Consider the following 20,547-nt stretch of genomic DNA (forward strand, 5'->3'; position numbering starts at 1 on the left):
TTCAGAATCATAAAATTTTATAGCAGAAGGTGACCTTGGAATTCATCTAGTTCACAACCCCTCATTTTACAGATAAAGAAATCAAGTTCTGTAGAGATTAAGTCACTTGTCAAAGGTCAGCAACCAGGAAGCAGCAGAACCAGGGCTTAAACCCATTTCCTGACCCTTCTTTCTCTACTGAAACTGCCGTATATGATAATCCCAGCACTAGGTTAGAAACTAACAGAGAATTATCCTACAATTATTTCAAATAGAATCCTGTCCAATGAAGTAGCTGTTTGTTATTTTTTCTCTGTGGGCATTGGACTCTGGTATATATTTTCAAAGCAGATGCTAATGATCTCTTTAATTTGTGGTCACTTCTGTTTTCAGAGAATTGAAAGAGCTGCCTAAAGACATAAAAGACGCAAATGTGGATTATTAATGATAAGGAAAAAGAAAGGTAGATCCTTGGATCTATCTCAACCTTCCTTTTCTCCAGGTGGTAGTCCTCAAACAAAAAACATGATCAGATATTTACATGATATGAACAGTTACTAATATCAACAGGCCACCTACTCCATACTCCATTAAGGTTTAGTTTACCAACAGAAGAAATATGGAACATATTTTAGATTTCTACCACCCACCTAAAAGTAGTTGCATGTTCTGTATATGAGCAGTTCTCTTTGATTAATTCTGAGACCCCCAAAGCTTATGCCTTAAACATGTATCATCTAAGAAGAAAGTATATTTCCTACTGCAGAGATTTAGTGCGCCTTCTGCCGTCAGCCAGTGAAGTGTTCCGTGGGCAAGCAATGTAGGGCTCGGGTCTAAAAGAAATTAATTTGAGCGTATTTGGTTGATTTTAATAGCCTGAACTCTGAGTGTGCATGCAGCAAGGCCAGGAGGTAGCGGCAGGCCATACACAACTGAATTAAAATGAAGCACTGGCATCGCTCAGGGAAGCCTTCCCACACCTGCTTCTCATTTCCTCTGGTTATTTCTGGTAATGAAAATTGGAACCGTTGCTGTATATTTTGGGGTCTAGAAGGTCTATACATTTTTCTTTCATACAATATGCTTGTGATTAAGTATATGTCTCTGTCTATGAAAAAACAAGACCTAAGTGTTCCTGGAAGAATAAGGAAAATATCTTAGAGTGGTCCCTTAAAAATAGATTTTTTGTTGTTGTTCATTCCTTCCCAATTCCAGCTGTAAGGCTCTGCCATTCTGCAGCCTTCTTCATACCTGACTGCTGACATTTTCATCTACTATTCTCTTTACCTTTTTGCACACTGGCTTTGCCCTTCATTAGGGACCTGAATGGCAAGTGGAATAATAATACTGACTTGTTTTAAAGAAGCTGAAGGATTTCTTGGGAAAGTTGAAAGCATTTGGATGGGGGAACAGCCCTTCCAGAATTCATTTTTTGCTTGGGCTTTTTATTCTCCAATCATCTCCTAGGCAGTCCTGATGTCTGTATCAAAAGAAAGGGATGTGTGGCTCAAAAATGCCAATTGGAGCCTTCCCTAGGGAGCTCTTAGCATAATTTGTGATGAGTTTAGGGCTGGAATTTGGCCCAGTCCCTAATCAATCCTTAGGTGGTCCTGGCTCTTATTTTCATGTTGCTAGGGACAGCCTTCCCATCTTATCATTGTCTGCCTTCAATTGACATTCCGAAGTGCAGCTGTATTGATTATGACTTTTCCCTCCCCTCTCTGGTAGCTTGGAATCTCATTGCTGAGGAGTAATAACATGATATATATTCATATGCACATATGCACGAACTACCGTGTTCAGTATTTGCATTTGCCTACACGTCTGCTGTGCAAGAGTATGCCATGCGAGAGAGTCAGCCTCTTCCCCCTCCCTGCCATGTGATGTCTATATATTTATGAGTAGGAGAGAGAGGAGCACTTGGATATATGAATCTGCTTGCAATTTCCTAATGGAATCTGGCAGAAGAGCTTTGCAATACGACAAGTTCCAGTAAAAAAAAAAAAAATGTGTTCATGGAAGTGCTTTCCCCTTGTGCCTGTCACCTATTTGCCCTTCCAGACCATTGAAAAGATTAATCATGGAATGAAACAGACTCTCTTTCTGGTCAGAAAAGAATAAAATACTTTGTGTTGAAGGAGGGGAGAATGTTATATTCTTAACAGGGCATATCATGGGGAAAGAGTCCAGGTGAACAGGATCCTGAAGGGGGAAAAGATCTTGTTAACAGTGGCCTGATATTCTGTAGCTGACTGGGCTTTGGGTACTGTCATTTGGGAGAAGAAGTGCTAGGAATGTTCTTTAAGGAGAGAACACCAAGTTTTGAGTGAGGTTAGAGGTGAATGGGTCTGAAAAGCAGTAGGTTATTTCTTCTGGGAGCTGCTGCTGTGTTGGGAGGGCATCCTGAGGTGAGAAGCCCTAACTATTCAGAAAAGGCCTCCATTAATGTCATGATCCTTTGTTGCTCTATCCTGTGCCTGAATGGACTATTTAAATCATGAGTTTTAAAGAGAACCTTTGCAAAAGTCCTATCCTGCCCCATATCCATACTCTCTAGACTTTCTACCTTCCATAATGGCCTCAGCATGGCAAGGGCTGTTGGATGAATGGAAAGCTGGGAAGGAGATTTATGGTGGTTGGAGATGCCAACATATGGAATCCACAAACCTTACCTTGGAAATTTCTATGTCTCTACATACAGACTTTTTTTTTTTTTAATATTTATTTATTGTGAGAGAGAGTAAGAGCAGGGTTGGGGCAGAGAGATAGAGAATCTCAAGCAGGCTCCATTCTCAGCATGGAGCCTGACTCTGGACTCAGTCCCACAACAGCAAGACCATGACCTGAGCCAATATCAAGATTCAGACACTCAACCAACTGATCCACCCAGGTGCCCCTGCATGCAGACTTTTTAACTGAAACATTATGGACCTGAGGTCCATGTCTTCAAGTGAATGAAAAAGAAATTGCTTATTTGAAGAAGACTTTGCTCAATTCACCTGGGATAATAAGGCATTCTGATCACATACATCTCATTCCATAGACACTCCATGGAATGGAATGCTGCAATGTAGCTACACAGCCTTGGGCAGAAAGGAGGCAGGAGAACATATTTCTTAGGAGCAACCTGATCTTTCACATTCTTCAAAAGGACAATTTTTTTGTCATTTATTTTTTTCCTTCAAACACAATCTTCAATTGTATCTGAGCAGTTGCTAATAGATATAAAGATAAATGAGGACTATAATTGTTTAGAGTTCACATAAAGGGCAGAGTCAAAACATAAATTCTTTATAGTGCTATGGACACTATCAAAGGATTTTAATATTCCACATGACCTCCAGTATTCTCCTCATGTGGAGGTCTTGTCTTAGGCAACATGTATGAAATATGATGGTTAGGCATCTCCTGTGGCAGATATTTTAGGGAAGATTCTGAGAGCTCCAGCAATGGCTATCAAACCTAGCAGATGGCAGGATGGCTGTAGGAACAGACTGGTGATTTTAGAGTTGGTTCATATAAAACAGGCTAAGGAAGGAAAAAAAGACGTAGCCACCTTGTAGCATTCAGAAGCTTCTTCTGCTAGGAGGGACAATGGCCTCAGCAGATCCTTGCTGGGGTGGAGAGCCAGAACTGGCAGCTTTGCAAGTGTCTGAAATTCTGAATAAAAGGAAGAGAAAATTATGGCTGGTATTTATTGATAATATTATTTAAATCCTCTACACTTTAATGGAGGGTTTTTTTTTTTTTTTTTTTTTGGTCTAGTTATTCTATCAATTGCTGGGGGTGGGTATTAAAATCTCCAGCTATGATTATGTAGAACTGTCTATTTCTCAGTTAGCCTATTTTACTACATGTATTTTAAGCTCTGTTATTGAGTGCATATACATTTGTGATTGTTATGTCTTTCTGTTGAATTATGAAAAGTCCCTCTTTTCCTCTGGCAAACTCTTTGTAATGAAGTCTACTCTATCTAATATTACTATAGCCACTCCAGCCTCCTTATGCTTAATGCTTGCATGGCATATCTTTTCACATCCAGTTCATTTCAACCTATCTGAATCTTTATCTTTAAAGTGTATCTCTTATGTAGCCTAATGTATAGTTGATTTTACTTTTTATCCATTCTGACCATCTCTGCCTTTTAATTAAAAATGTTTAATACACTTATATTTAATATAATTTTTGATATGGTTGGATCTGGGTCCACATTTTCTCATTTACTTTATTTGTCCCAACTAATATTTATTATGCACTGCTAAGAAAAGTTACCCAAAGCTTGAAAATTAGGAAAGATGGCTGTCATCCTAAAGCATTATTTAAAAAGACTGTTAAAAAGACTCCTAAAAAGGAGAAGATAATTTTGTTTGACTTGCTATCTGCTATTAAGAAAACTAAGGTGCAGAGAGGTTAATTTGCTCAAGATCATCCAGCAGTTAAGTGTTGGGATTGGAATGCAGAGCCTCAAGCCCATAAATTTGATTACTTTACCATACTGCCTCCCACTGGTAATTGCCTCATTATTGAGTTTATGGACAATTACCAGAGGAAGTTGGGAGGACTACTGCTGCCATTTGCTAGCTGTGGTATCTACAATGGCATTTTCTGTTAAAAGGAAGGGCAGCTGTGTGACATCTTGAGGCACATGTGAACTAAGCCCAGGGGTCCCAGGGCAGTGAGGCTCAGCCTGAATGTATGGGTGTTCCTGATCTGTTGATCAGGAACCCCTCATGTTTACCACTGCTAAACACATAGAGGCATAGAAATGAAATACCATTTTCAGGAAATATTGCTGAGCATTCTGGTCATATGCATTTGTCCTTCTGTTTGATATGGGAGTGTGGCTGAGGTGAAAGAAAGAGTAGTTTGACCAGTCAGGAAAACACACTGATGTAGCAAAATGTTAGTGATGTTTTTCGCACTTCCTCATGAAGCAGTGTGACCTCCTGCCACCCAGACAGACTCTTTCTTTAGATTTTTCTTGCTCATTTGCCACAGCTGTTTGTTGTTTTCTTAAATGTTAAGCTTTTTATAGCTCTTCAGTTACTTATAAAAAGTATCAGTTATTCAGGCCATACGAGTACTGGTTCAGTGCTAGTCTAATGAGCAGTGAGAACACTGAAGGCATATTTTTGTTGCTTCTATTTTCTCACTGCTCCCCCCCACCCCCTTGCAAGTTTCCCCTTTGGACTCAAATGACTCCAGATTTTTGGAATTCACTAAAAAGGTGAGCCACCAGTTGGTCTTTGCTGCTTAAGTATAATTCACTGCCTGTGTTAATGTTACTGGCTCTCCATTATTTTGTGAAGAGGAGAGAAATGGGTGGCACCTCACCCACAGGTGCTCCTAGGCATTCAGAAAGGATGCAAACCTGTACAGATGCACCTGTGATCTCTAGGGAAAAGAAGTCTCATCTTTGTTATGCAGGGGGGTTAAAAAGCCCAGGACTTGGAGTGCCTTCACTGAGTAAGTAGGACCTGTCTCTTCAGTTTGCCTCCACATGGAAAGCAGGACCAGTTACAGAAGAGATCCTGATAGAATCATAAGGAAGATTCCAGAAACCACAATCAAAAACACAGATGCCATTTATGTATTTGAAGAAATTGAACAGTCTCTCCTGGGCTTGGAGGCATTTACAATGATGTCTCAATTGTACATATGTTCTACATGTTAGTTACAAAACACTCAGAGAAATTGTTGTGATCTTAGTGCAAGAGGATATCATTGAACACGTCATAGGAGAATCTACTCAGGAGAGCTAATATTGAGAAAATCCACATGTATGATCTGCCATTGAGGTTGCTCATCTGGGAGCTTCAGACATTGGGGGTCTTGGAGTGATTTGCAAAGGTCGTCACCAAGCCTTTTTAGTTGATTTAATAAGTAACTATCCTACATGTATATGTACTATTTTCACAAGTAGGTAGATACTAAACTGATTAGTAAAATATTAATTTAAATATAAGATCAAACTATTAACACTTTAAAAAAATTATGATTGTTTTTATATATTTGTTTTTATTTTAACCTAGCTATAGGTTAGAAGCTGCTGTTCCAGCAAGTGATTGGCCTCTTATCCAGAATGTCTTACAAATAAACTCCTTAGGAGACACTGGCCAATTATTTGGGTGGAAAAGGATCAAATTATGGGTTTGTTTTCAGGTAGCCATACCCTCAACTCTTCTTTCCTGGTGCTGGAAGAGGTGAAGCCTTCTTTTTAGAGAGTAAGACAACTCACCTAGCATTTTTCCTGGGATGATTTTGCGGAAACAGGTCCTCATTAAACATGTTTTGAGATGGAAAATAGACCTCATTCCAACTGGTGATGACCTTAATTGTTCTCAAGTGTCCATCTTCTAAAAGGTCTACTTATAGAGGAAAACGTATATATTTTTTAGCTCAGAGGTTTTTATGTGTACCTATTGCAATATCATTTTTTAAGTGTCTGTGTAATAATAATGACTAATATTTACTGAGTGAGCATGTAACACCAGCCAGACACCTTTCTAAACATTTCACATGTGTTACCTCAACAAACTTCTGTGGTGGCTATTATTATTTTTATTTTATACATAAAGACATTAGATTCAGAGAGCTCAATAACCTGGTTTACCAGCACATACATGATAGAGCCAGGATTTGAATCCAGACTATCTGGCTTTTGAGCCAACAGTCTAAACCACCGTACTATATTCACTTTGTATAGAAAGCCAGACCCAAAGCTGAGACTTTTTTTTATTATGATTTAAACATTTTAAGGGGTTGTCTTTTTCCTCGTTTAATTGAGGATTTAATTTTTCTTTCTCATTTGAAAATTGTTCTGCTATGTTAAAAAAAAATCTATTTGTCCAGCTAGATTATGAAATATAAAGACTTATGGAAATTCACATGAACCAGTTTTCCTAATTCTGTTTAATAAAACTCCTTTCTTTCTTGAGGATATCGTCCCCCCTTATTGTGCTCTGTGGCATAAATGTGGGAGCTTACATTTTCTTTCCTTGGCTTTAGTTCATTAATCTTTATATTGGGCCATCTTTAATCTAAAAACATTGTAGACAATTATGAATTAAATAAGATAAAAAACATATTTGACATATTAGTCATTAGGAAAATGCAAATTAAAATAAGGAGATACCACTACATATACACTGAAGTGGCAAAAATGAAAAGAACTGACAATACCAAACACTGGTGAAAATGTAAAGCAACTAGAACTCTCATTAATAGCTGGTGGAAATGCAAAATGATACAGCCACTTTCAGAAAAGCAGTCTGACAATTTCTTATGAAGTTAAGTATCCACTTACATATGATTCACCAAACCCACTTCTAGGTATTAACCCATGGGATATGAAAGCTATGTCAAACACAAAGACCTGTACACAGGTGTTCATAGAAGTATCGTTCAGGGGCGCCGGGTGGCTCAGTCAGTTGAGTGTCCAACTTAGGCTTAAGTCAAGATCTTGCGGTTCGTGGGTTTGAGCCCCACTTCGGGCTCTGTGCTGACAGCTCAGAGCTTGGAGCCTGCTTCAGATTCTGTGTCTTCCTCTCTCTCTGCCCTTCCCCGACTCATGCTCTGTCTCTCTCTGTCTCAAAAATAAATAAAACATTTAAACATTTTTTAAAATAAGAAGTATCGTTCATAATAGTCTCAAACTAGAAACAACACAAATGTCCATCACCTGCTAAATAGATAACACATTGTGATATTTCCAAACAATATTATTCCAAAAATATTATTCAACAATAAAAAGGAACAGACTACTGATAGATACAGCAACATGGATGGATCTCAAAAGCAACATGCTAAGTGAAAGAATCTGGACAAAAAGAGTTTATGTATTATATGGTTTCATTTATGTAAAATTCTAGAAATGGCAAAACCATAGTGACATAAAGCAGAGTAATTGTCAGAAGGGCAAGTTTGGGAGTGGGGTAGGTATTGACTATCCAAGGGAATGAAGGAACTTTGGGGAATAAAACAAATGTTCCATATCTTGGTTGTAGTGACAATTTGTCATAATTCATATATGTTTATCACACTCATCAAACTGCACACTTTAAATCACACCTCAATAAAGGAGATTAGGAAAATGTGTAGAGATCTTTTCGACTGAGCTGCATGTGAGACAATTCCATTTTTAAAACTCTGGGGTTATCTTCTGTTGTGTTCCACCTAACCCATTTCATTCAGTGTTTAATAAAAAGATTTGTGGTTTAACATGTTTTTTATCTTAAGTTGACCTTATTTCTTCAATTGGAAAAAGGGGTGAACTGAATGTATAACAAATATTCAGTGAAAGAAGGAAAATTGAAATAAGTGTGTTCATAATCAAAATAACTCCGTATCATTTATTCATCGATTGTACGGCCCTCTGATGGTCAGTGCATCTTTGTATTTCTTGGTGTTGTTGGTATTCTGTCACACTGGGTCAGTGTGCCTTGTTTCTTTAAAATTTTTTTTAATGTTTATTTATTTTTGAGAGAGAGAGAGAGAGAGCACGAGCAGGGGAGGAGCAGAGAGAGAGAGGGGGACACAGAATCAGAAGTAGGCTCTGGGCTCTGAGCTGTCAGCACAGAGCCCGATGTGGGGCTCGAACCCACCAACTGCAAGATCATGACCCGAGCTGAAGTTGGATGCTCAACAGACTGAGCCACCCAGGCGCCCCATGATCAAGTGCCTTGTGAAGATCTTATTTAGAGTTTTAGAGTTTTGATGGCCATAGGTGACATACTGGTTGCAGTGTGAACCCCCTACACCAGAAATTTTCCATGTGGAACAGAAGCTAAATCCAAAGAGCTACCCAGTAAAGTTTAAGGCTGAATTTCATTACAAGAAATCAATTGATGGTTTGAGGCAAAATAATGAGTTATCCAGTTTATTTTGTAATTTTTCTATGAGAACCAATAAAAAATAGTGTTTTTCCAATCACCTATCCTTCAGAGATATGAATATGTATCTACTTACCCTCTCCTTCAGTCAAAATGTGTTTATCCAGGGGTTTACTTTGAGCAAGGCATTGTGCTAAGTACCATGGGAAATGCAAAGTTGCTTAACTATGATGATTGCAGTCCTACTCAGTTAAAACTCTGCACTTGAAAATTGGCTGAAATGTCTATACAATTACATGCAAATATTTGTTTTTGGCAGTTTCAGTTATAGGACTCAAAACACATATATTCTGAAGGTCAGAATATTTAAAAGTGACTGTGGGATGCTAGAAAAGGCTGAACCCCCAGATGGGTCTTCCACCAACGTGCCCGGAGGCCTGAAATGACGCTATTAGAGGAATATTGTGTTAAGCATTCTCTTTTCCCTCCAGCCGACATCACCTGGGAGCTTGTTAGAAATGCAAAATCTCAGCATCCACCCACAGACTGACTGAACTAGAATCTGCATTTTAACGAGATTCCCAGACATCTAGACAACATCATAATGTTTCTTCCAGCCCTGAAGCTTTTCTGCTGCTCTCTACCTACCAGTAGCACACACATTTAAGGGCTTAATTCCTTCTGCTGCAATATTTTGCGATGCACTGAAGGTCAGGTGTCTGATCCCTTCTACCAGGGAGAGACTTGAACAATTCATCAGGTTTCCTGTGAGACCTCTCCTGATGTTTACTTACCTCTTGTAGTTCAATAAGCATCTTTGTAAGTAAGAGGAAGAAATTGCAGGTATCTGAAAAGCTTATGCACACAGCCAAAGGGGCTCAGATTATGAGAGCCTGCTCTGCAACACTCTTTATTTAATAAATGTTAAATGAAAATAATAAGTGCCCTTCCTGTTGGCTTGGAAATGGCTTTTGCATGGCCCTGGTACAAATACATTTTGTAATCCTTTCAAAGCACCTGTTGTTTTGTTCCTACCTGGTTCCTATACGGATGACTGTATTTACTCACTGAGGTGTGCACAGATTACTTTAATGGATGAAGCTTCCTTCCAAGCTCTGGCTGATGTCTGAAGCATAGCCTTTTCTCTTTTACACAGAGAACGCACTTAGGGTGCAAGCTGACTAGTGTCCTGACATGGTGCCCCCTCTGCCTCCATCCTTTCAGGAACTGCTTGTCCACAGAGGTGGCCTGCACCCTGTCTTGTAAGAAGCCACCCAGAACCCGGGGCAAGTAGAGAGGAGTGAGAACAGGAGTTTGGAGTCAAGGCCCTAGAGAAGTCATCTGACCTCCCTCAGCCTTTGTTTTCTGACCTGTAAAATGGAGGAGTCAGACCAGAGGATGTAGGATGTACTGACAACTCTAAATCAGGAGCAAGTTGACTGGGAGTCAGATTGTGTAACCATGACACCCCTTTCATATTCATTCCCCTGTGTAATCACCATAGCTCCCAACTGGAGCTCCTGTTTTACAGATGAAGAAACTGAGCCCCTGGGAGGATAAGTGACTTCCTAAATCACATCCAACTTGGATGGCAGGGGCTGAATTCAAGACCTGAACCCAAGCATTCTAAACCCTGAGTCCTCTCCACTCCACCCCAGCTATCATCAACTCAGACCATTTGCTTTGTTTCATGATGTTTTGTAAGGCTGTGCAAAGGTCAGACGTTCCAAATCTACCTGCTGCTATAAGTAGGTTACAAGAAACTAGCTTAGGGGTGCCTGGGTGGTTCAGTTAGTTAAGTGTCTGATTTCGGCTCAGGTCATGATCTCATGGTTCATGGGTTCAAACCCCACGAAGGGATTTGTGCTGACAGCTCAGAGCCTGGAGCCTGTTTTGGATTCTGTGCCTCCTTGTCCCTCTGCCCCTCTCCCACTCATGCTCGCTCTCTCTCTCTCTCTCAAAAATAAATAAACATTAAAAAAATTTAAAAAAAGAAACTAGCTTAAAAATAGTCTCGTGCAGGTATACAGCAGCAGAAAATAACAACAAATTTGGATTCTATTTGGATTATACATTCTTAAGAGAGCAAAACACTTTTCTAAGCATTCCTCCATAGTCTCAAAACTCCCCTCATAAGGTGGGCAGACATGAACACTGCTAATGCCATTTCCAAGAAAAATGAAGGCAGAACAATTAAATGAGCTCCCTAAGGTTTCTTAGTCAGAAGTGGACGATAATCACAGCTGCCCGACATTTCCATGATCTATTTTCTCATCTAGCTGCTTGTCCTGCCCACAGCCATCATGCCCCCTGTTCTCATGCCCAGGTGCTGTTAGCCCCAGAAAGTGGGGGGCGGGGGAGTGTCTACAAGGAAACAACTAGGAAAATTCAGAATGGAACTATCTATGGATATCCTTAGGTTTTGATAACACAGCAAAGGATCTTTATACCCATTCAGGACATCATTGAATTTAAATCCTTTACCAGCTTCAACTAAACCTTCTCAAATTTTTAGCCCTGCTAAAAAGATACTTATTTATCTGGAGTATAATTACAAATATAGCTTTGTTCTGCATGGATAAAATGCAAAAAAACTCAAGAACAGTTAGCTAGAGTCAGAACAAGCGAGAAAAACAGCTGCTTCCTTTTTTTTTTTTTTTTTTTTTTTTCATTTTTGACAGTCATAACACCCAAGTAGCACAGAGGCTAAGAAGGTAATTTAGTGTTGTGGTTAAGAGTGTGGGCATCAAACTGCGTTTACATCTTAGCTCTGCCATTTACTAACCTTTTGACTCTGAGAAAGTTGTTTCTCAGGTCAGTTTCCTTGTCTATAGGTTGTGGATAATACAGGAGCTACCTCTTAGGGTAGTCGTGAGAGTTCAGTGAATTAATACCTGCAAAGTGCTTATAGCAGAACCTCGGTAATAGTAGGAGCTCAACACATGTCAACTATTATCGTTATTGTTATTAGTTTGAGGAGGGGGAAGTTAAGCATTTTGCTTTTATTTAAACCTAGTACTATATAACTGAATTCTAACACACCAAGCAAGGAACATATGAGAAATTCTGTGTGATTGTCCAAATCAAGAAGTGAGTTGTAGATGGACTGGGAAATAGCCAGTCCATTGTTGACCAAACATAGAAGATAATGTGCAAATAACCTAATGTAGGATTAGTAACCTTATCCACTGTAATATCCACTGTCTGAGGTGACGGTGTAATGAGAAATGATCAAGGGCCTTCTTGAACTCCAGAAGGAAAGAAATGAGTTTTAACACACTGGAGAAATACATTGTGTTTGGTCACAATATGTTATATGGTTATGGGAAGGAAAATTCCCTCATGGCAAATAAATAAATGTCTGCTCTTGTTTATACATCAATCTCTAATGTGTATAGTTAGTGTAAGTCAGTTTCCCTCATCCTCATTAAGTAACTCTGCATGAACTAATCAATTCAAGTCCTAGAGTCAGCAATACTGACTCCCTGGATTTTGGGAATTCCCAGAGTACTACAGCCTGTAAAGTCTGGCCACTGAAATCATTTTACCTCTTTCTGGCATACCAGAAAGAGGTAAAATGGATACCAGAGTTTAAAAGATCAGGATCCCTGTTTCAATCCCACAGAGTCATTATACCGACTACTTTTTCTGCTTATCAGGAAAGACAAGAATGCTCTAGATGCCTTTGTGGGAAAGCTGAAGTTACAAAAGCCTATACCAAAGATAAATATTATAGTTAAATGGAAAGCCTCCTTAGACCTGGTGAGAAGTTGCAGAGTCTAGAATTGACTGTGAAATGATCAAAACAGGCAAACTTCTCAGAAAGATCCAAATGACACTTGCATGCAGATTTTGGTAATGTACAGTTGCCTATAACATACATGGATCTCCTCTGTCAGTCCTATCAAAGCAATTCCCAGGCTGCACAAGGAAACTAGTTGCATGACTTCACTATCATCCATTGTTTTTCATCTAAAAAATTATTATACAGAGCTCACCTCATTTATCATGCATAGTTCCAATTTTTGGCTGTTCTAAGAAATCAAATCCACTCTCAAGAAGTTAACGATTGACCACCACTGAAGCGTCAAAGGAATGCATCACAGGTACAGGGGTGACCCAAGGGCTGACCAGTGGTAATGTCTTTAGGATAAAGGCAGAGCCTCTCCGGTGACTGGTGTGCTGGGGTAGCACTAACATGGCAAGTTCTAGTGTACTTGTAAAGGAGCATGGCATACTGCTAACCGCATGGAATCCTGGAGCCATTCCTGCATCGGAATTCTGACTCTGCCATTTTCTGGTGGCATGACCTTGTGCAAGTTTCTTATCCTCCTTTTGTCTTAATTTCCTCATCTGAAAATGAGTTCAAATCTCATAAGGTTGTTGCAAGGGATTAAAGTAATTAATACATTTAGAGTGCCTGCACATAATTAGCATTATTTTAAGGTTGATTATTCTTACATCGTCAACCATCTTTGGTCTCATCTTATGAGAGCCCATTGCTGCCTCAGCACGCAGGGGGTCATAATGGAGACAGGTGCCTCGGTGCAAACCATTCTTCAGCATAGCCCCCCACTCTGGCACCCTGGTGGCTGATTTTTTTTTATTTTTCTTTCTCTTTCCTGCCTTCTCTTCTTCCTTCTTCCCCTCTGTCTTCTGTATCTCTGTCTCTCATCTATCTTTCTTGAGATACAGGTGAGAAGTAATAATGAACTTGACATGTATCTTTTTCATTTTATGGATTCAGTGATTGATATATGTGCTCCTTTGTCTATTTGGCTTTATAATTCCAGAGAGTTATAAAGAGTCAGGGCCACATGCTCTATTTGTTTTAGTGTTATAGTGGTAGCTAGCATGGTACTTCATGCCGAGTGAATATTTGCATTTCAGAAGTATTAGCATTTGCAACTTGTAAAAGATAGTGTTTGCAAAAAACTATTTTGAATGAAATTTACCATTTGAAAATATCCACTTCCAAATTTTGAGGAAGAAAACAACTTTTGAAACCAAACGCAACTTAAAAATTTTATTTATGTTACGTCTAAAGCAAAAGTAATTTTTAAAAATAGCGTCAGTGACAAAAAGCCACATTTCCACATATCTATTATAGAGGTTGTCACAAGGACTGGAATAGGTATAATTTCTTACAGCTAACACTAAAATTGGTCTATTCTCCTTTAGCCAGATGTTGGCGTTGGAACAATGTAAGGCATTGCTTAACAGCATGAGGCACCCACCAGGCTAATTTATGGGATTTGGAATGTTAAGGCCAATCAAGTGATCTAATTGTTTCAACAGTACTCAAGGATTTATAATAATCTTCAAGATCAGGGTTTTGCTAGTCTGAACTTCCTCTTTCCCACCTCCACCCCCTGCTTCCTTCTCTCCCTCCAAGCAGTTATGTTCTATTGTGTTTGCCAGTTTTAAGTCAGGTAGGAAACAGTTGAAGTAGGAGCCTGGGTTCAAGTCCTAGGGTAAGATTACATGTGAAAATTCATGGGGTGGGGGTAGTCTTTCTGTAATTACCCTTTGTGCATTTTATAAAAACCTCTGCTGGGTTGGGAGTGACTGACAGCCTTGACTCACGTGAGGTTTGGATGGAAAAGTGTGTGTTTTTAAGGTTGGGGTGGAATTGCTCAGGGAGAGCCCCAGGGGAACATGGCACCACTTTGCCAGTCTCCCATCTACTGAAACACCTTCACTGGGCCCTCACACTTGCTCACTGACATTAACCTGGACGACATATTAAAAATCCATTTTAATCAATGTGCTGTGAAATGAACTTGGACAACAAGAACATATACAGCCCCCAAAATTTCATTATTCCAAGCCCTGTAAATGCATAGAGGGCAGTGTGATAGATGAGAGATGCCAAGCTCTATCTGACAATCACTTATACAGAGCAGGCGTCTGTGTCCCAATAACATTACACTGTTGGTTAGATAAAAAGAGAAGCAGGGACATATGCAGTTTACTTTTTTCCCCAGTGCATCCAACTTGCTAAATTTTATAGTGACTGTAAAGAAAATATCAGCTTTCTAGTAGGCAAGAAGATTTTTGCTTGAGTTTAAAAAAAAAAAAAAAGAACAGAGAGGGAAGACAGGGATTTATCTCAGCCTTTATAGAGAGGTTAATGTTTGTCAGACCATTAACAAGTTACCACACAAAATCTTTAGGTGTAAGTGTTCAGGTTATCGTCCTGGCTTTATAGACTGTAGAGGAGAGTACTTAAAGTTGTATGCAGGCAAGTAATCAGCCGGGGCTTGGGTTTCATGGGGTGAAGGACTCTGTGGTTAAGGAGCGAAAAGAGACAAGACAGAGGTCTCCTGGTGAGGTGTCAGGAAGAAGCAAGACTGGTGACGGCCAAACCACGTGGACTCTGAGTGAACTCTGACAGTCGTAGGTTCCCTTTAGGAGTCAAATCTACAGGATAAAGATGAGGGCAGGGGAGGTCTTGGGATGCTGCCACAACCTTCTATTTGCCAGCCTATGGATGTGGTTGGTGCCATGAGGAAAACAGTGCTTTTAGTCTGGTATAAATTGCCTGGACCTTAAGAGTTGACTTTTGGTGTTGCTTTGTGAGGGGTGTGGGGAGGGGGGTTCCCTTCCTCCTCTGTATCTGCATCTGTTTTTCCTAATGGACCTTATCTCTTTCAGTCTCAGTTTCCTCATCTGGAAAATAATATAATGGCTTTGGGAAAGATTAAAGAAGCCACTGCCTAGTATAGAAGAGGCATTCACTTTACATTTATTTCTCTCTCTCCTTTCCAAAGTGCCATCAGAGGAAAAACTTACAGAGGTCATTAGCAAAGGATGTCAAAACACACATCTCTGCTGGAGCTTAGTGCTCAAGGGAGCCCTTGCAGCTGACACCTTAGCTGTCACGGGAGACAGTAGTGCCAGCTTCTCATTCCCCACCTCCCAGGGCCATTGAGTGGGCCCCCTCACTCACCTTCACAAAGGGGGGGTGGTGAGGACCTACTAATTAGCATGCACTCAACATTTGGCAAAGCCACGCCCAGATAAGGGCATGAGACATCTGTAATTTCCTCTTGGGTTTCAACACAAGACCACCCATTTTCCAGAAGACAATTAAACCTGTTTTGAAATCATAAACATCAACGCTTACCGTCACCAGAAATATCTGGTCCGGACTATTCTTAGACCTAGGTTTAGGCACCAGTTTTTTGTTTTTTTTCTTTTAAGTTTATTTATTTTGAAAGAGACAGAGAGCAAGTGGGGGAGGGGCGGCAGAGAGAGAGGGAAAGAGAGAGAATCCCTTGCAGGCTCTGTGCTGCCAGCACAGAGTCCCACGAGGGTCTTGAACTCATAAAACTCTGAGATCATGACCTCAGCTGAAATCAAGTTGGAAGCTTAACCAACTGAGCCACCCAGGCACCCCTAGGCACCAGTTTTGAGCTGTGTTCTCCTCCTTCCCTCCCAGGGAGTGGGCGTAGGGAGGGTAGGGTGGTATTCTTAATAAACCTCCCCCAGAGAACTAGAAAGATGGAGACAGGGAGAATCTGCTTCACTTCCCTTCCTCCAGTTAAAGGGCTGCTTGATCAGAAGTCTTAGCAATTTCCTACAAACAGTTGCCATTAAATGACAAGCTTGGATGGCTGCTTTAAATAACATGACTTGAAGAATTTCGTTAAAAAGCATAATAACTTTGCCCAGACTGAAAACTCTATAGGTGACAAGGGATTTGGAGTAATGATGATTTTGGTTTGCACCTTCAGCACTGGTGAGAGCTTGTTTGTTCTCCTTTGTTATTTGATATCAGTAGGAAAGTGGGCATGGGCTGTTTTGTGCATGATGCTGAGTCCACGTGGGAAGGGTAGGAGCCAGGTGGAATTGAGGGGTGAACCATGGCACAGGAAACGAAGTGTGCCCTGACTGACTGAATTATTTGCAAGGTTGGTTTAGGGAAATCATTTCCTTCAATCATGCAGATCAAAAAGCAATTATCTCTGGAACACCCAGACTCCCATTCATAAAAGCACCGACTTCTCTTTCATTCGGGAACTTACCTTGGTGTAAGTAAGCACACTTACTTCTCTCTTTACACCCAGACCTGAAATGGCTGCTGTTGGCAAGAGAGGTGAACAAGCAGTATGCTTCTAGGCCTGCAGCAAATTTAAACTAGCCCAGAAAAACCCTGGTTTTCATCCTCCAGTAATCAATGAGCATTCATTTTTGTGACTGGTTTAATATTAGCTAGACAGCATGTGTAAAAAATCCACAGAGCAAATGCTTTGGAATTTGATTCATATATAAGAAGAAACCTTCATAGAAAGCCTAACTCTAGGGGCGCCTGGGTGGCTCAGTCGGTTGGGTGGCCGACTTCACCTCAGGTCATGATATCGCACTCCGTGAGTTCAAGCCCCGCTCAGGCTCTGTGCTGACAGCTCAGAGCCTGGAGCCTGTTTCAGATTCTGTGTCTCCCTCTCTCTGACCCTCCCCCATTCATGCTCTGTCTCTCTCTGTCTCAAAAATAAATAAATGTTAAAAAAAAAATTAAAAAAAAAAAAGAAAACCTAACTCTACATTTCAAACGTAGTTTAAAACCCACCGTCTGTCTAGGAGAATGGCACTTCAGCAGAAATTAAAGGTCTTGTCCTCAAAATAGGGTAGATTCTGACACACATTCCTGTGTTGAGGTCACCTTCTTCACCTTTAATCAGTTAGTCAAAACTGCCTCTTGTTGAAAGATGCTCCTGTCCTTAAGTCTGGACGGAGAATGAACAGGTGTCTTAACTCCTAACCTGGAAGCCAAGGCCTCCCATGAGCCTCTTTGCTTCACCAAGTCACTGTCTTACAGCTGGGGGGGCACAAGGAGTGTCAAATTCAGGTCAATGTTTTGCCAGCACACATTAGTAGAGCTGTAGTTATTGTAACATAGTGTAATATTTTTCCATCGTCTGATAAATAGCTGTGTTCTGAGTCCCTCGGGTACCCCTCTCTTCCCCTCCTCTGGGACCACCTGGACCACCCCTGTGATGTAGCAACTAGAAGGGTAACACCTGTGCAGCTGGGGCCTTCAGGGAAGCTGGCCTGATTGTTTGACCCCCTTTACTTCTTGGCTGTGAACTAATTTGAATGTCACTCCTGGCTTGTATTCTTAGTGTTGAAAATGACTGAGCACACAGCTACCTTCCTCAGGATTTCATGAAAACGCTTAAATTTTACAGTGACATCAATAGTCCTTTGCTACTTGGGTAAAGAAAGACCCACTAATTAGACATTACTCCTAGGAATTTGTCTCAGTCGATGCACTTAGCTTCTTTCCTCTTATTCAACTGGGATTTGATCCCTAGGGACACAGGCATTTACTCAACAATTTAGACCAGTTAATTAAAACTTCAAGGCCTCTGTAAATACAATCCTTCCTCTGCAGCACCAGAACACTTGGTATGCACACATGGTAGGAGCATTAGTAAAAGCACAAAGACATTAAAAAACAGAGGTGGCCCCATTGCTTTGTATTGTTGGGGCCTTCTAAGTGGAGCAAAGTTGTGAGGCATGAAGAGAAAGCTGGAGCAGCCATGACCTTGGACTTGTTACGGCAGCTCAACTCTGGCTGAACACTCACATTACTTAGAGCTGGAGGTCAAGTTTGTATAGCGGCCTTCCTAGCTGAATTCTCCTCCTGAAAAGCATAGGCTGCTGGGTGTGTAGACTATTTTTTATTTCTTTAGGACTGTGCTCTACAGTGCTGCTGTTTGCTATTTTGTTTGTACAAGTTTGTGCATTTTAATGAATATATAGTGTGTAAGACAAGCTATTCTAAGTAATGGGAACATCTTCAAATATTAAAAGTTAAATGACTCTGAAGTTAAATAAGTAAGTAATATCAATAAGGGAATGGCCTTCGTATATTAGCAGGGATATATATGCTTCAAATTTCACATGAATAGGAGGCAATGTTAGGGGCAGAGCAAAACTGGGACCTAAAGGAGCTTGGTTCATTGATGGTCTACCAACCAAACCAAAGGGAAAGACTGTAGCAATTAGTACAGTGCTTTTAAACTTGAGTAACATAGGATCCTTTCAATGAAAAATCTTCAAAGAAAAAAATCCTCTGGAGTCCCAGTATTAATCTAAAATAATGTTACTTAAATATGTGAAACAAAAAGGAGATACAAACTCATGCTTAAAGCTCTCATATAATTCTAAAAAGTGATTTACAAATAAATACAAATAAAACTAAACATGAAATATAATAAAAACACAACATTAAAATTCCACCTATACAACTCTAGGATCTCTGAGAAATTATCTATGAGCCCCAGTTTGAAAAACCATAATTTAATTCTCTACTCTTAAACTCTTTACTATTTCTAGACATTATGACAATATAGCATTCTTTAATTCTTTTTTTTTAAACTTATTTTGAGAGAGGGAGCAAGCATGAGTGGGGGAGGGGGAGAGAGAAAAGGAGAGAGAGAATTCTAAGCAGACTTTGTGCTGCCAGCATGGAACAGAGCCTGACACAGGGCTTGATCTCATGAACTGTGAGATTATGACCTGAGCCGAAATCAAGAATTGGATGCTTAACCAACTGAGCCACCCAGGCACCCCTCTTTAATTCTTTAACATATAAAAATATGTCCTAATTCTATCCATGATTCTCTTAGTCAACCATAAGGTACTTTTTAAGGCTATAGCACTGTCTCAGCTAATTGGCATAAAAGCCCTGCTAGTAATAGAGATGATAAAAGGGATGACATGTAGACACACGAAAATGTATAGTCTTACAAGGATAAGAAATCATAGATAGGCAGCGATTCAGTCTCATTGCCTTTGAAAGGAATGGGGATGAGGTGAGTGTTCTGGGGTGAATGGCATTAAAACCTAAGACATACTAGGAGAGGTGCAGTTGGCTGAAATCTTAAAATGGAAGTCTGGGTGCAAAAACCCACCCAAATTCACTCTGCCCTGAAGGTGGCATCCAGGAAAATTCTGGAGATAATAATCCAAAGTTGTCACTAATTTGGACTGTAATGGAAGGTTTCAAGAAACCCGGGAGGAGCACAGTGGGAAGGTTAAAGAAACAGGCATAGAAAATCATCTTAGACTTTTGCCCTTGGCTTATATTTATAATGTAAATATTGCATCCATTTAGGTTTTAGTTCAAGTTTATTTCTTGTCTATGTTTTCAACAGGGTCATCTGTGTCCCTGCTGCTTACTTGTAAGCTTGCTTAGGTTGTAAATGAAGATAAACTAGGCAGGATGCTCAACCTACTCCACACATCACAGTACCATACAAAGACACACTAAAGCATTTTTGAACGATAAATCAGTCAGACTTACTTGTTCGTCACCTACCACATGCAAAACCCTCTGCTAGCTGCAGATGACGGGAGGAGGGGTAACTTATGTCCCCTGCTGTCAAGAAATTTCCTAGAGTAAGACAACAAACAATACATGTGAATGTACAAATAGTAAGGCCTGCCGCTGGTATAGCATGATGGCTAAGCTCTTGGGTTGTAGATTAGAACCAATTCCAATGTCAGCTGTAGCCACTGGCTGGGTGCCCTTGGGCAAGTTAACCTCATTTTCCTCATGTACAAATGGAGATGATGATGACAATAACAGTACCCATATTATAGGGCTGTTGAGAAGACCAGATGAGATGATACATATACAATGCTGAGTATATTTCCTATGTACAACCTAGCTTATCAAATGTGAACCTGCAACTACTGAGGCTCTGCTAACAATGACCATGTCTGA

The 20,547-nt window shown here is 40.2% G+C and overlaps 1 long non-coding RNA gene across 1 annotated transcript in view; it reads left to right on the forward strand.

Moving 5' to 3' along the window:
- The window catches only part of LOC132667381 (uncharacterized), a 96,285-nt gene that overhangs the window by 65,217 nt on the left and 10,521 nt on the right, over positions 1-20,547 (forward strand). The window lies entirely within an intron of this gene.

This window comes from Panthera onca, chromosome B2 (assembly GCF_046562875.1).
Source record: "Panthera onca isolate mPanOnc1 chromosome B2, mPanOnc1 haplotype 2, whole genome shotgun sequence".
Lineage (NCBI taxonomy): Eukaryota > Metazoa > Chordata > Mammalia > Carnivora > Felidae > Panthera > Panthera onca.